The sequence below is a fragment of the Loxodonta africana genome, chromosome X (assembly GCF_030014295.1).
Source record: "Loxodonta africana isolate mLoxAfr1 chromosome X, mLoxAfr1.hap2, whole genome shotgun sequence".
Taxonomy (NCBI): domain Eukaryota; kingdom Metazoa; phylum Chordata; class Mammalia; order Proboscidea; family Elephantidae; genus Loxodonta; species Loxodonta africana.
In genome coordinates, this window is record NC_087369.1 from 107,866,509 (window position 1) to 107,882,950 (window position 16,442).

Here is a 16,442-nt window from a genome sequence, read left to right on the forward strand (position 1 = left end):
GGCACATAGTTTCACTCAATTGTGCATGAGGTCGCCATAATTGGGGGAGACTACAGCAGCTAACAATAACATTGTGTGTAAGGCACTATTTTAAGTGTGTCTTAAAAACATTATCACATTTAATTCTCATGGCAATTTTATGGGTTCCAAACCAAAACCAAACTCGGTGCGGTCGAGTAGATTCCGACTCATAGCGACCCTATAGGACAGAGTAGAACTGCCCCATAGAGTTTCCAAGGAGCGCCTGGTGGATTGGAACTGCCGACCCTTTGGTTATCAGCCATAGCACTTAACCACTAAGCCACCAGGGTTTCTGATTATCCTCATTTAATGCATGAAAAATATGAGGCTTAAAGATTTTAAGAAACTTCTCTAAAATTAAATGCCTAGTAAGTGGTGGAATCATAATTCAGCCCAGGTCTTTTGACTCCAGAGCTGTAGCTTTTAGCCATTATTCTACACTGTTTCCTTTGTAAGTTACGTTAGGGTAGAATGGGACATCCGTATATACATAACTTATTTAAAACAAACAAACGAAAACCCCACTGCTGTCAAGTCATTTCTGACTCATAGCGAACTTATAGGACAGAGGAGAATTGCCTCCGAGGGTTTCCAAGAAGAAGCTGGTGGATTTGAACTGCCAACCTTTTGGATAGCAGCCAAGCTCTTAAGCCACTGAGCTACCAGGGCTCCCATAACTTCCATAGGATTAAGTAAACCAAGTTTTTCAGAGCTCTGTTTTTCAGAAGGTTACCTTGAATCTCATGAAAAATTTCACAGTAGTTGACAGCAAACAGCAAAGCATTAATTGAAAGCATTAGTAAAACCTATATTATACAGTGAAACCTGTGAGAGCCAGAACCCAGTGGGACTGCCTTGGTGTTTTGGGTCTTGCAGGTTTTCTGCCTTTGACAGGATGCAGTCTTTCCACTTTCCTATCACTCTTTTTAGTGGAAAGAATTTGAGTTTTCCTTCTCTGACAGGTCTCTACCTTACACAGGTTCTAGCTTTCACAGGTTTTACTGTATTTATTTAGAAGATTTTTTTTAACAATGACTGCCTGGAATGCCAATTCAGAATTGAAAATATAAATATCATAACAGCTCATTCTGTATATCAGTGTAATTCACTTACTTTTCCTGTGAAGAATATAGTATTCAAAGAAAAAGAAAAACTAAAGAAAAATGTATTTGTATACATGCCCATATAGAAAGCCCAATTGTTTTTAATTCGTTCTTGAATCTTGGGAAGAGTTTAGAAACACAATGTTTTAGATATTTATGAGGTAGTTTACATGCTGAAGATCAAGGAATGATATGAAAAATTCAACCATGTTCTTATCTGTAAAAATTTATTCCTAACCACTAAAATCTCCATGAAAGATATGCCCAGTGAGATGTACTTCTTTACTCTGTGACTTTTTAGGGTTTGGGTAATTAAGTTGTGTTTACAAGCATCATAATTGTTTCTCTAATCACAGTTCATTTTTAAGTACAATGGATCAAAAATGTTTCTTTTATTTTGTAAAAACGTGATTTTATAGTATAGCAAACTTATAAACAACAAATTTAATTTAATCCAGAGCTTTCGAAAACTCCATAGTCCAAGCTGCAATTCTATTTTACATGTTTTCTCTTGTAAAATAAGGATTTCAGGCATTCACTTAAATCCTTGATAGTTACTTTTTGAACTCTGTGAGACTGTTTTGATGTTAGAGACTTTTTACAGGTAAGTAAATCATGTCATTATTACCTGAGCCATGAAAAGAAAGAGTATCTAATACCAAATACAAATCAGTAATTTGAATAAAGAAAGGCACTATCAAAATACATTTCTCTAGAATAAAACAAACGCTCAAAAACTAACCTATATGAAAAAGATAGTTAATAATGAGAAAATTACAAAATATTAAATACATAATATTGTGATATATAGAATGAATAGTAAGCATTCAAAACTCCAAAAGAAAAATAATATGATAATTTATAGCCTATTATGCAAAAACACCAGAATATTCTGTTTATATTTACCGAAACATATAGAGACATATAAATGACACAGAGACATATAGAGGTATTTATATAATAAAAAACCTTTTAAATAAAACATCCATGAGCTCAATTACTCTTAAAATATAAAGATATTTTTCAACTGATATATAAAATATTTTAAAATATCAGTATGATAAAGGGAAAATTAGAAATGTTAAAAAAGATGCCTTGATGGCAAGACCAAAACCTAATGTTAAAATCAGATAGAACACACTAATAGAAATACCAAAGAGGAGTATTGCCTTTGGCTATAGTAATAAGGGCTCCCCAGAGTCATTGATCTTGAGGAACAAATCTCTCAAAAGTAGCTTCCCTGAAAAGAGAATGACACCTTTTTACAACTTCTTTCAGAATCATAACAGAGCCAGGTGTGAAACTGATGTGCACATCATGTGAATGAAAGCAATTGTGCAGGTGTTTCTTTGCAGTTGGGATTCCAGCTTGTGATGCCCTATTATTGTCAAATATTTGCTTCCTTTTATGTTTAAAATGCAAAGAGCATTTGAAGTTGTATCTAAAAGGGGAAGAAAGCGATGGGGATTCAATGGAGGAAAAGGGGAAAAAAATCTTTGCAATTTACCAATAAAATAAAATAAAACAAAAAGAATCTGAGTGGAAACAAAAAAGGAAGAAGACCAAATTCTCAAGATCTTGTGAATACTCAAACATGAAATGTCTACTTGCTACAGACATCACCGCCAAATGCACTGCCCTCACACTGTGAACTGGGATCTGCAGCTCCTTCTTCATTTCTTCGGAAATATCTACCCTCAAATTTTACTAACAATATTTTACTCTAAGAGTGAAAAGAGGTGTGCAGCACAGACTCCAGGAGCTAGGTAGGTTGCTATTATAACCTATTCTGGTGAAGTTAGAATCACTAGAATCTCCAACATAAAAATAAGCATCAATTCCAATCAGATATGATAAAAATAGTTGTATACAATGAATAAGGAAGACCTAAGAAAAATTGATGTGTTTTAATTATGGTGTCAGAGAAAAATATTGAATATACCATGAAGTGCCAGAAGAACGCACAAATCTGTCTTGGAAGAAGTACAGCAAGAATGCCCCCTAGAAGCAAGAATGGCGAGACTTCTTCTCATGTACTTTGGACATGTTATCAGAAGGGATCAGTCCCTGCAGAAGGAAATCATGCTTGGTAGAGGGTCAGCAAAAAAGAGGAAGACCCTCAAAGATATGGATTGACACAGTGGCTGCAACAATGGGCTCAAACACAGCAATGGTTGTATGGATGGCATAAGACTGGACAGTGTTTCGTTCCGTTGTACATAGGGTCTCTACGAGCCAGAATCTAACAACAATAGTGGTGTACAATAAACTCAAAGAAACAGATGATCTATATATTCATCTATATATTTATTATTTTAATGTTAATAACAAAGTAAAATATCAGTTATATCAAAAAAGTGTTTTTCTGCCTCCACATCATCATGCAGAATCATAAAATTTCATTGCACCAAATAAAACAGAAAATCTTTTCATTATCCATTTTTCTCCTCATATCCTCACTTCTCCCTTTAACCAGCATGTATTTTCATTGTCTTCTCCAGAATCACTTCCTTGCATACACACTCAACTCTTTTGCTCCTTTCTCTGACACATTTTCCTGGAAACGTTCAGCTCTGGTTAAAACCAATTCTCCTGCTAATTTGTCCCTGCATCTGAGCAACTGAGTATAGTTAGAGCAAAACACGTAGCCATGCAAACTGTTCTGTCCTTAAATTTATGAGTCCAGACTTAAGCAGGGCATCAGCTGTGGAAATTTAGGATACAAATATTGGCCCACAGAACTATAAAGGAACCAATCTCTTAATAGGAATTACCTGAACAGATAAACAATTTAGTCAAATGTTTCTACTTCTCATGAAGCTTCATAATTCCATTGAGTGTATTTTGTTTAGATTAAAGCTAGTACTCTCACTAATAACTTGTGTTAGTTGTAACAAATTTCAATAAGATTTTTTCTTCTTATACAAACAGCCACATAAAGGAATCTCTAACAAAATGAAGGAACCCTGGTGGCATAGTGGTTAAGCATTTGGTGGCTAACCAAAAGGTCAGCAGTTCCAACCCACCAGCCTCTCCCTTGAAACCCTATGGGGCTGTTCTACTCTGTCCTACAGGGTTGCTATGAGTCAGAATCGACTCAGTGGCAACAACTTTGATTTTTTTTTTTAAATGTAGTAATAAATTGCACTCAATTTCTTCAGTTGCAAGGGTTTTTTATCAGACTGGACATGCTTTACATATATGAATATTAGAATATCATTGTTCCCAATAAACAACAAACAGGTTTCGGAACTTTCAGATATCATGGACTTATATTCAATATCATATAGTCTATGCTTTTTTTCTTTAATCTTTAATTATGTTCTTATCAAGTTTATTTCATATTGATATTGGTATTATAAAAGTGTATTTATAATATACTTGTGTATCATATTTATGTTTATATTATTACATTTTAGCCATACAAAAAGTACAATTTCATTAAGACCCTTTATATATAAACCAGATCAAGAAATAAAACAAAGTAAATATAATTTAGACTTCTTGTTTTCACCTCTTAAAAGGGAAATATTTTTTAAAAAATTACTCTGGATGTGGTTTTATGTCAACTTACACACCCCTGTCACTTCTGAGGCACTACATCTTTCTATATAGGCCCTAAGTAAAAAAAAAAAAAAAAATTTTTTTTAAGTGAATGCGATCGCTATAAATTTAGAGCTACGCCTTCAATAAAAAGTATATCTTGCTTGCCTATGCACACGCTGATATGATCACAGATCTTTAAACCATATCTGTCTCTTTTATTTGATGATTTCAAAAAGAAATTAGGCGTACTATTCAAAAAACATATTTCATCTTTTGGATAAAGTATACTTACAAGTATGGTTCTACTATTTAAATCACTCTTTTATCTCTGAAAACTCAGAGACTGAAATGTTTTATTAAGAATTACTATTACTGTGTGGCACAAGAGGTTTGCAATTGGCTGCTACGTGAAATGTCTGTTCCAACACACCCAGTGGCTCTGAGGAGGAAAGACCTGATGATTTGCTTCCATAAAGATTACAGCCATGGAGGTGGAGTCAACATGGCTCCATAGACAGAAGCACCATGCCTTCCCTCCACAGCAAAGACCAGAAAAACTAAGTAAAACAAAGACAAATGTCAACCCTGGAACCCTAAGCATCAAATGAAGGGATAAAGAACTCAACCAAGCACTGAATGGAATAAGAAACTGATAGAGAACAGAGAGCAAGGAGAAACACAAGTGGAGATCCCCTATCAGTTAATACACCACTGATTCACCATCTTGGACTCCTGTCAGAAATCAGTGGGCAGGGAGTACAGGAAATCAGCTTCTTGGACCTCCCAGCAGGAGACAGAACACCTGGTAACCATCGATACATATTTTCCACCGCCCCACCCTTCTTCCCTCTGCTTGGCCTTCGCTGATTCCCAGTGGGCCTAGTGACCGTGGCCCAGGAGGCACCAGCTCCATGCCTCTTGGGTTCATCCCGTCCACATCAGCTGGCTCCTTCAGTGCCATTTTGTTGTTGCTGCTGTTACTTTTTTAGACTTCTTTTGGTTTCTTCCCTGCCTCTCACCTCCTCCACCTCCTTTCTCTCAAATACCTGGCTCCATGAGCCATCTTTGCTTCTTCTTGACAGGCTGTGAAGTGCCACTCAGCTGATTAACTGCTTCCCTGGTCTGCGCTGCCAAGCTGGTGGGATCCCAGGGGCCTTTTTTGTTTTGTTTTGTTTGTTTATTTGCTTGCTTTTCAAGGCTTGGGAGCCCCTTCTAGCCAGTCTGTCCTTTCTGGCTTGGGAGCCACTTCCCAGGTCTGCATAGCCACATAGTTGGGATCCCTGGTGGCATTTCATTCTTTTTTTTTTTTTTTTTTCCTTCATTTCTCAGTTTCTCATCTCTCTCTACTTTGCCTTCTTTTCCTGTCTCCTGAATACCTGGTGCTGTGTGCTATTTCTGCCCCTTCTAGCTGGGCTGCACAGTGCAGCTTGAGAGCCACTTCCCTGATCTTTGCAGGAATACCAGTGGGATCTCTGGAGCCTTTAATTTTTTCTTTCTCTTTTCCTTTTATCCTTTATATATTTCTTCATTTCTCAGTTTCTCATCTCTCTCTGCTTTCCTTCTTTTCCTGTCTCCTGAATACCTGGTGCTGTGTGCCATCTCTGCTCCTTCTAGATAGCTGTCCCTGAGCCCTGGAAACCACTTTCCTGGTCACTGGAGGAATCCCTGGGGGCATTTCTTTTCTTTCTTTCTTTTTTAATTTTTACTTTTTTATGTCTTTTTTTTTTTTCATTTCTTTGTTCCTCCTCTCTCCACTCCAGCAGCAAGCTCCCTCAGTGCTTTTTGTTTGTTTGTTTTGGCTCCTGTTTCTCTATCCTCTCTCTCTTCTTTCCCATACCCATCTTAGCTCCACACAATACAGCCTCCCCCGACCCTAGCCTGTCTACCTGCACTGTGTGCTGAAAAAACACACCCCCAAGCAGCACAGGCAGGGCCTACTGGGACATGCCTAAAATGACCCAGAGCCCACCCTGTCAGCCACAGTACATGCAACAAACAACCCATCCCAGCACTTCCCCTTCAGCTGAACCTACACTGCTGCACCATAGCTAAGCAACTAGCCCTACCTATGGGGCAAGGAGGTGAAAAGCATTGTGCCCACAGATGAACAAACAACAAAGAATGCATAGCACACACGTTCAAACATAACCAAATAAAACAAAAAAGCAGGACGAAACAACCAAATCTACAATCAATAAACTAAGAAAATAACTACTGATAGTCCCGAAGACACCAGAAAATATCAAGACATATAAAAAACAGGACACTATGGTTGCAGTAGGTGTCCAAAATAAAACACCAGATGACTTACCTGTAGAAGAAAAGGCACTAGAACTACTTGATAGGGAATCCAAATCTCTAATAGTCACAGATATCCAAGAGTTGAAGCAAAAAGCAGACAAAAATGAAGGGAAAAAAAGACATATTCATGGAAAGGGCTGACAAATTCTTGAAAAATACACACAAAAAATGGAAGAATTCAGGAAAATAATACAGGAACAAAATGTCAAAATAAAAAAAAGGTAGAAATCTTACAAAAACAACAATTAGAAATCCAAAAGATAAACAGCAAGATTTCAGAAATGGACAGTGTCATTTTGAAGGTCGTGAAAGCAGGTTTGAAACAATGGAAGACAGGATCAGCAAAATTAAAGACAAATACTTGGATATGACTTTGAGGAAAATCAGAGAAAAGAAGGAAGAACAATGAAGAAACCATGAGAATGATGTGGGATACAATCAAAAGCAAAAATTTGAAAGTGATCAGAGTCCCAGAAGAGGGGGATAAAATGGAAAACGCAGAGAGGATCATTGAAGAATTGCTGACAGAAAACTTCCTTAATATCATGAAAAATGAAAAGCTAACCATCCAAGAAGCTCAATGAACCCCATATAGGCTAGAACCCTAAAGAAAAACACCGAGGAATATCATAATCACATTTGCTAAAGCCAAAGACAAAGAAAGAATCCTGAGAGGAGCTTGAAAAAAACAAAGTCACATACAGAAGGGAAACAAGACAACTAAGCTCTGATAACTCAGCAGAAACCATGCAGGCAAGAAGCTAAGGAGATAACATATATAAAACCTTGAAAGAAAAAAAATTGCCAACCAAGAATAATAAATATATATATATATATTTTAATTTTGTTCAAATATGTTGGTGAAATTAGGACATTTCCAGATAAAAAGAAATTGAGGGAATACGTAAAAACCAAACCAAACTTACAAGACTTATTAAAGGAAGTCCTTCGGTTTGAGAAAAAACAACATCAGACCACAGCCTGAATTTAGGATGCGAGATCACACTAGCCAGATACCAACATAGGAAATGAACTCTCAAGGACCATTCAAAACCAAAAGATTTACAATAGGGAACCAGAGAGGTTAATCTGTAAATGACAACAATGTCGGAACAATAGAAGAGGGAATGGATGGTGTAGATAGAGAACTTTCTGATGGAGAGGAAGGCAAGGTAATACCAAGTAATAATAGATTGGTTCAAACCTAGAAAGGTAAGGCTGAATTTCAAGGTAACACAAAGAAAGTTAACAAAACTACTAATCAAAATAAAGAAGAAAAACAAAGTCCCAGTGAAAACAAAATTTACAAAAACAAATAAAAAAAAATCCATAAACAAAAGGAACTCAGCAAAGGACAGTAAGAGGAACAAAGAAAATGTTAGCACCTCCCCCAAAAAAAACACTACACAATGACAGCAATAAACTCACACCTATCAATAATTACACTGAACGCAAATGGCCTAAATGCACCCATAAAGAGACAATGACAGAATGGATAAAAAAAAAAAAAAAACAGAATCCATCAGTATGCTGTGTATAAGAGACTCACCTTAGAAACAAAGACATAAATTTATTAAAAATCAAAGGATGGGAAAAAAAAATGTCAAGCAATCATCTACCAAAAAAGAGCAGGAGTGCCAATACTAATTTCAGATAAAATAGTCCTTAAAAAAATCTGCCATAAAATACAAAGAAGGGCACAATATGGTGACTAAAGTGATGATCCATCATGAAGACATAACCATAATAAATATCTACACATCCAATGAAAGGGCTCCAAAATACTTAAAACAAATAGTAACGGCATTGAAAAGAGAAACTGACAGTTCCACAATAATAGTAGGAGACTTCAACACACCACTCTAGAGAAAGGACAGAACATCTAGAAAGAAACTCAACAAAGATACAGAAGATCTAAAGGACACAATCAGCCAACTTGACCTCATATATAGAACACTCCACCCAACAGCTGAAAAGTGCATATTCTTTTCCAATTCACATGGAATATTCTACAGAATAGACCACATCTTATGCCACAGAGCAACCTTCAACAAATTCCAAAACATTGAGATAATACAAAGCATCTTCTCTGACCACAATGCCATCAAGGTAGAAAACAACAACAGGAATAGCAAAAAAAAAAAAAAAAAAAAATCAATTACATGGAAAATGAACAACACTGCACTTAAAAACTACTGGGTAATAGAAGGAATCAGAGATGAAACGAAATTCCTGGAATCAAACGAGAATGAAAACACAACACAACAAAACCTTTGGGACATAGCAAAGGCAGTGCTCAGAGGTCAATTTATAGCAATAGATGCACACATCAAAAAAGCAGAAAGGGACAAAATCAAAACGTTAGCTACACAACTTGAACAAATGGAAAGAGAACAGCAGAAGAAGCCCACAGCCACCAGAAAAGGAAATAATAAAGATCAGAGCAGAAATAAATGAAATAGAGAATAGAAAAACAATAGAAAGAATCGACAAACCAAAAGTTGGTTCTTTGAAAGGATCAACAAAATCAACAAACCACTGGCCAAAATGACAAAAGAAAAACAAGACAGGATGCAAATAATCCAAATCAGAAATGAAATGGGAGACATTACAATAGATCCAACTGAAATAAAAAGGATCATGACAGTGTTACGAAAAACTATACTACATCAAGTTTGAAAACCTAGAGGAAATGGACAAATTTCTAGAAACACACTACCTATTAAACTAACACAATGATGCTGAAAATCTGAATAGACCCATAAGAGAAGAGATCGAAAAGGTAAAAAAAAAAAAAAAAAAAAACACTCCCAACAACAACAGCAACAGAAAGTCCTGGCCCAGATGGCTTCACTGGAGAATTCTACTAACCATTCAGAGAAGAGCTTACACCACTACTACTCAAAATATTTCAGAACATAGAAAAGGAAGGGATACTTCTGAGTTCATTCTATGAAGCCAGCATAACCCTGATATCAAAACCAGGCAAAGACAAGACAAAAAAAGAAAATTACAGACCAATATCTGTCATGAATACGGATGCAGAAATTCTCAACAAAATTCTAGCCAATAGAATTCAACATCATATCAAAAAAATAATACACCACAATCAAGTAGAATTCATACCAAACAAGGATGGTTCAACATTAGAATATCAATCAACGTAATCCACCACATAAATAAAAGGAGTCACATGATCATCTCAATTGACACAGAAAAGGCATTTGACAAAGTCCAACACTCATTCCTGATAAAAACTCTCAATAAAATAGGTATAGAAGAAAATTCCTCAAAATAAAAAAGGGCATCCATACAAAATCAACAGCCAACATCATTCTTAATGGAGAGAGGCTGAAAATATTCCCCTTGAGAACAGGAACAAGAGAAGGATGTCTTTATCACCACTCCTATTTAACATTGTGCTGGAAGTCCTAGCTAGAACAATAAGGCAAGGAAAAGAAATAAAGGGAATCCGAATTTAATGAAGTAAAACTGTCCTCACTTGAGGTTGATATGATACTATACGTAGAAAGCCCAAACAACTCCGAGAGAAAACTACTGAAACTAATGGAAAGATTCAGCAGAATAGCAGGATACAAGATAAACATACGAGAATCACTTGGATTCCTATAGACCAATAAAAAGAACAATGAAAAGGAAATCAGGAAAACAACACAATTATAAGAGCCCCCAAAGAATTAAAATACTTATGAACAAATTTAACCAGGAATGTAAAAGACCTATTTAAAAAAAAAAAAAAACTACAAAACACTACTGCAAGAAACCAAAAGAGATCTACATAAGTGGAAAATCATACCATGCTCATGGATAGTTAGACTCAACATTGTGAAAAAGACAACTCTAACCAAAGCAATTTACAAATAAAATGCAATTCTGATTTGAATACCAACAACATTCTTTAAAGAGATAGAAAAACTAATCATCAACTTTATGTGGAAAGGGAAGAGGCCCCAGATCAGTAAAGCACTATCGAAGAAGAATAAAGTAGGAGGACTTGCACTACCTGATCTCAGAAACTACTATACATCTATGGTAGTCAAAACAGCCTGGTACTGGTACAACGACAGATACATTGACCAGTGGAACAGAATTGAGAACCCAGATGTAAATCCATCCACCTACAGCCATCTGATCTTCGACAAAGGCCCAAAGTCCATCAAATGGGGAAAAGACAGTCTTTTTAACAAATGGTGCTGGCAAAACTGGATGTCCATCTGCAAAAAAAAAAAAAAAAAAAAATGGAACAGAATCCATGTCTCATACAATAAACAAAAACTAGTTCAAAATGGATCAAAGACCTAAATATAAAGCCAAAAGCTATAAAGATCATAGAAGATCTCTAAAATCTATGGAAAAATCCAATGCCTCTTCAACAAAAAGATGAATAATCAATAGACAATAGATAAGTGGTTAAGTTTGGTGAAGGGTAAGACAGTACACAATACTTGGAAAGTCAGCACAAATTGTACAAGGCAAGGTCATGGAAGCTCCATAGACACATTCCCAAACTCCCCGAGGGACTGAATTGCTGGGATGAGGGCTATGGGGACCATGGTCCCAGGGAACATCTAGCTCAACTGGCATAACATATTTTATAAAGAAAATGTTCTGCATTCTACTTTGATAAGTAGTGTCTGAGGTCTTAAAATCTTGTGAGTGGCCATCTAAGATACTCTACTGGTCTCACACCTTTGGGAGCAATGCAGAATGAAGAAAGCTAAAGATACAAGGGAAAGATTTGTCCAAGGGACTAATGGACCACAACTACCACAGCCTCCACCAGACTGAGTCCAGTACAACTAGATAGTGCCCAGCTACCACCACTGACTGCTCCGACAGGGATTACAATAGAAGTTCCTGGACAGAGCTGGAGAAAAATGTAGAACAAAATTCTAACTCATGAAAAAAGACCAGACTTACTGGCCTGGCAGAGACTGGAGGAACCCTGAGAATATGGCCTCTGGACACCCTTTTAACTCAGTAATGAAGTCACTCCTGAAGTTCACCCTTCATCCAAAGGTTAGACAGGCCCATAAAACAAAATGAGACTAAAGGGGCACACCAACCCAGGGACAAGGACTAGGAGGCAGAAGGGGCCAGGAAAGCTGGTAATAGGGAACCCAATGTCTAGTAGGGAGAGTGCTGACATGCCGTGGAGTTGTTAACCAATGTCATAAAACAGTATGTGTACTCTTCAATGAGAAGCTAGTTCGTTCTGTAAACCTTCATGTAAAGTACAAAAAAAAAAAAAAGAAAGATTACAGCCATAAAAATCCTATGGAGGAGTTCTACTCTAACACACAGGGTTGCCATCAATTGGGAACAACTCAACGGCAGCTAACAACAACATATGTTAGTTCAAATCTTAAAAACAGGTCACCAGTGCCTTATAGAAATAAACACCAAAACAGTACTTTCCAACCTCAAGGGATACATTTCTAAGCCAAGAAGTGCCTTTTCTTTACTAAGGTCTCATGGTTCCAAATCATTGGCTTTTGTTAATTTAGATACCCATTAAGGCACCTTCTTTTTATTTATAGACACATATCCCTAATAAAATTCCTTATTTTTATATGAACGTGAGTTGCTCAACAGGGCTTCCAGCTAGTTATAAAGTAAAAAACAACAACAAAAATCACATAAATTTGGAGGCATTCAGAGCTCATTTCCTTGAGCATGGTGAACACTGCTGACTATTAAGCATTTATTTGTTCTCATCAAGTAACCAGATACTTTAGTGGGATTTCAGACACTAGAAAGAAACTATGTAACTCATACAAAAATACAGAGAAAGTTATATTTTAAAATGTATTTCTTTGTGTTTTTTGAAATTTATGCATGTACACAGCTAAAAGAAAAAATTACAAAATTTAGAATGAGAAATAGCAGTCCCTTGGTTCAGTCCCTATCCACCCTGATATTCCTCTCCCCGGAGACAACCATTTTAACTTCTTTTAATATTTGCTTATGGTATTGCCTTAATATTTCTAAATAATGTCCTTATTCTGTTATTTCTTGATTTTGAAATTTGAGGGAATGTTGTTATTATTGTTAAGTGCCATCGAGTCAGTTCTGACTCATAGCTATCCTTTGTACAAAAGAACAAAACACTGCCCAGTCCTGCGTCATCCTCGCAACAGTTGTTATGCTTGATCCCATTGTTGCAGCCCCTGTGTCAATCCGTCTCTTTGAGGGTCTTTCTCTCTTTCGCTGACCCTCTACTTTACCAAGCATGATGCCCTTCTCCAGGGACTGATCTCTCCTGGTAACGTGTACGAAATATGTGAGATGTAGTCTCACCATCCTTGCTTTTAAAGAGCATTCTGTCTGTATTTCTTCCAAGACAGATTTGCTTTTTTTTTTTTTTTTTGGCAGTCCATGATATATTAAGTATTCTTCACCAACACCATAATACAAAGGTGTCAATTCTTATTTGGTCTTCCTTATTCATTGTTCAGTTTTAAAATGCGTATGAGGCAATTGAAAACACCATGGCTTGGGTCAGGCGCACCTCAATCTTCAAGGCGACATCTTTGCTTTTTAACACTTTAAACAGGTCTTCTGCAGCAGGTTTGCCCAAAGCAATGCGTCCTTTGATTTCTTGACTGCTGCTTCCATGGTGTTGATTGTGGATCCAAGAAAAATGAAATTCTTGACAACTTCAATCTTTTCTGGTTATCATGATGTTGCTTATTGGTACTGTTGTGAGGATTTTTGTTTTCTGCATGTTGAGGTATAATGCATACTGAGTTTTATAGTCTTTGATCTTCATCAGTAATTGCTTCAAGTCCTCTTCACTTTCAGCAAGCAAGGTTATGTCATCTGCAGGTCGTTAATTAGTCTTCCTCCAATCTTGATGCCCCATTCTTGTTCATATAACCCAACTTCTGGGATTATTTGCTCAGCATACAGAATGAATAAGTATGGTGAAAGGATACAACCCTGACGCACACCTTTCCTGACTTTAAACCACGAGGTGTCCCCTTGCTCTGTTTCAATGACTGGCTCTTGATCCACGTGCGGATTCCTCATGAGCATGATTAAGTGTTCTGGAATTCCCGTTCCTTGTAATGTTATCCATAATTTGTTATGATCCACACAGTTGAATTTCTTTGCATAGTCAATAAAACGCAGGTAAACATCTTTCTGGTATTCTCTGCTAATATAGAGGTAAAATAGGGTAAACAAACAAATAGAAAACCTTTCTCATTGAGTCGATTCCAACTCATAATGACCCTATAGGACAGAGTAGAACTTCCCCCGTAAAATTTACAATGAGCGTCTGATGGATTTGAACTGCTTACCTTTTGGTTAGCAGTCAAGCTCTTAACCGCTGTGCCACCAGTGCTCCAAAATAGGGTAATGGTTAAAAATTCAGACTTAAGATAGACTACCTGAGTTTCTATGTGAATTTTCCAGGTTTTAGCTATGTGACTTTGGGAAAGTTACTTAAACATTCCGGGCATGAGCAGTTTCCTGATAGTAAAATGATGATGATAAGAGTACCTACATCACAGGGTAGGAAAGATTTAATTATTCAATGTATCTCTCTCATTTAGATTAGTGCATTGTAAATATTAAATGAATGGAGCTGATATTAATACTGCTAATATTGTTACGTATTTATTATTCTATTGATTTCTTATTATGGAAGACAAGAGTTTAACTCTTATACCAATACCCCCCCACACCCCAAACATAGACTCCTCCATTGCAAGTGATCCTAGTAGGTAGCTCTACTTCAAGTAGTGATTCAAGTACCCAAGTTTCTTCTGTCTGTATCTCCTCCATCTTCATCATGTGGCTCAATAGTCAGCATGTGGTTCCTCTCTGTTCCAGCCAACCAGAAAGGAGAAAGAACATGGAGGGTTGTGTGTGGTAGTTTCTATAAATAAATCATACTTGGATGTGGCACACATCACTTCTGCTCACATTTGTTTTTTGAGAACTAGTTACATGTGCCTACCTGTATGCTATTTCCCATCCATATCTCTACAATATGGAAGGAAGTTTCGGCCAGACAAAAACCTTTAGTGGACTTGCACTGCCACAAATACTTTCTATGTACCTGGTACTGTGAGATTAGACATACACTGCATATTCATTAAATATTGAGTTTGTTCTTGTCATTGATAAAGTATGATGAACATAAATTAAAAACAAAATAAAGGCTTTATGAAGAAAATGGTTTCCTCCTCTAGCTTGTTCCTGGTTATATTGATATGCTGCCCCATTTCAGTAATCTAAGAAATAATTAATAAAAATTCTCAGCATGCATTTATAAATATTAAAGCATGTTGCCAAGTCTTGCAGAATTCAAAAGGTAGATGGAAAATAACCATGCATTAGATAAAAGGAGAAGGTGCAGATTTTTAAGTCCTTTCAACACAAGATAGCTAACAGTTTTGTCATTGAAATAAGTGTCATCAATCCAACTAATTTATGGCATATGAATACTTCCCTTCACTAACACAAAAATATAAACTTGAGATACTTAATTTGGTTTATAAAAATGATGACATAAAACTATAATCTTACACTAAGAGAAAAAGCACAATTTTGTTTTACACTTTTACGTTGACCATATTAAAATATTTGATTTTCTTAATGTAGGCAATATTAGGTTCAAATCTGTGAGAAACACCATATTGACGTAAAGTACTACATGTATGTAAAATATAAAATGCTGCTGCTTTGGAAATAGATTTTCCTCACTAGAGGAAAACTCAATATAGGCAGTACTGAGAAATATTGTACAATGTATATTGTGATTCAATACAGAGGGTTACATATTGTAATCAGCTTAATGCCCTGCAACAACTGTTGAAAATACAATTATGATTTCTGTTTTATGAACATGAATTTAAAAAACACTATGTGTAATCCTTCCTTAAAAATTTGTTTTCTTCATTTTGCATAAGACATCGTTGTGAAAATGACTTCTTAACTTGCATGCATATCTAATATCATTCTGAACTTAACGTGGGGGTGTTGCTAATTCACTTCCTTTGTGTGCCTTTTTAGGAACTGCAGTGAAGCTTAGCTTTTGAGAATGGAGATTTCCATGCTTAAGAATATAGTTTTAGAATAACCCACAAGAGATCAGAAAATGTTTCATGAAAAGCTACATGTTTATAATGTATTTAGTATATTCAGACTTAGCAGTTTTCCTAAATGGACATCAATCAGTTCTTTCCGTTGGATAAGTATTATTTGAGCTTCTATTACGTACCCAGGTACTTTTTCAGGGTCAGGTATACAACAACAAGCAAGACGGTTAATGTTTCTGCAATTATTGAGTGTACATTCTTGCAGTTTGGGCCAGAAAAAATGATTATTTTTCTGTGTAAAAGAGTATTTTCCATAATAATAAAAATAGCACTTGGGGCCAAACACACACACTGGGTAGGAAAAAAAAATATTTCCTTCTTTTAATTTTATTGATGTACT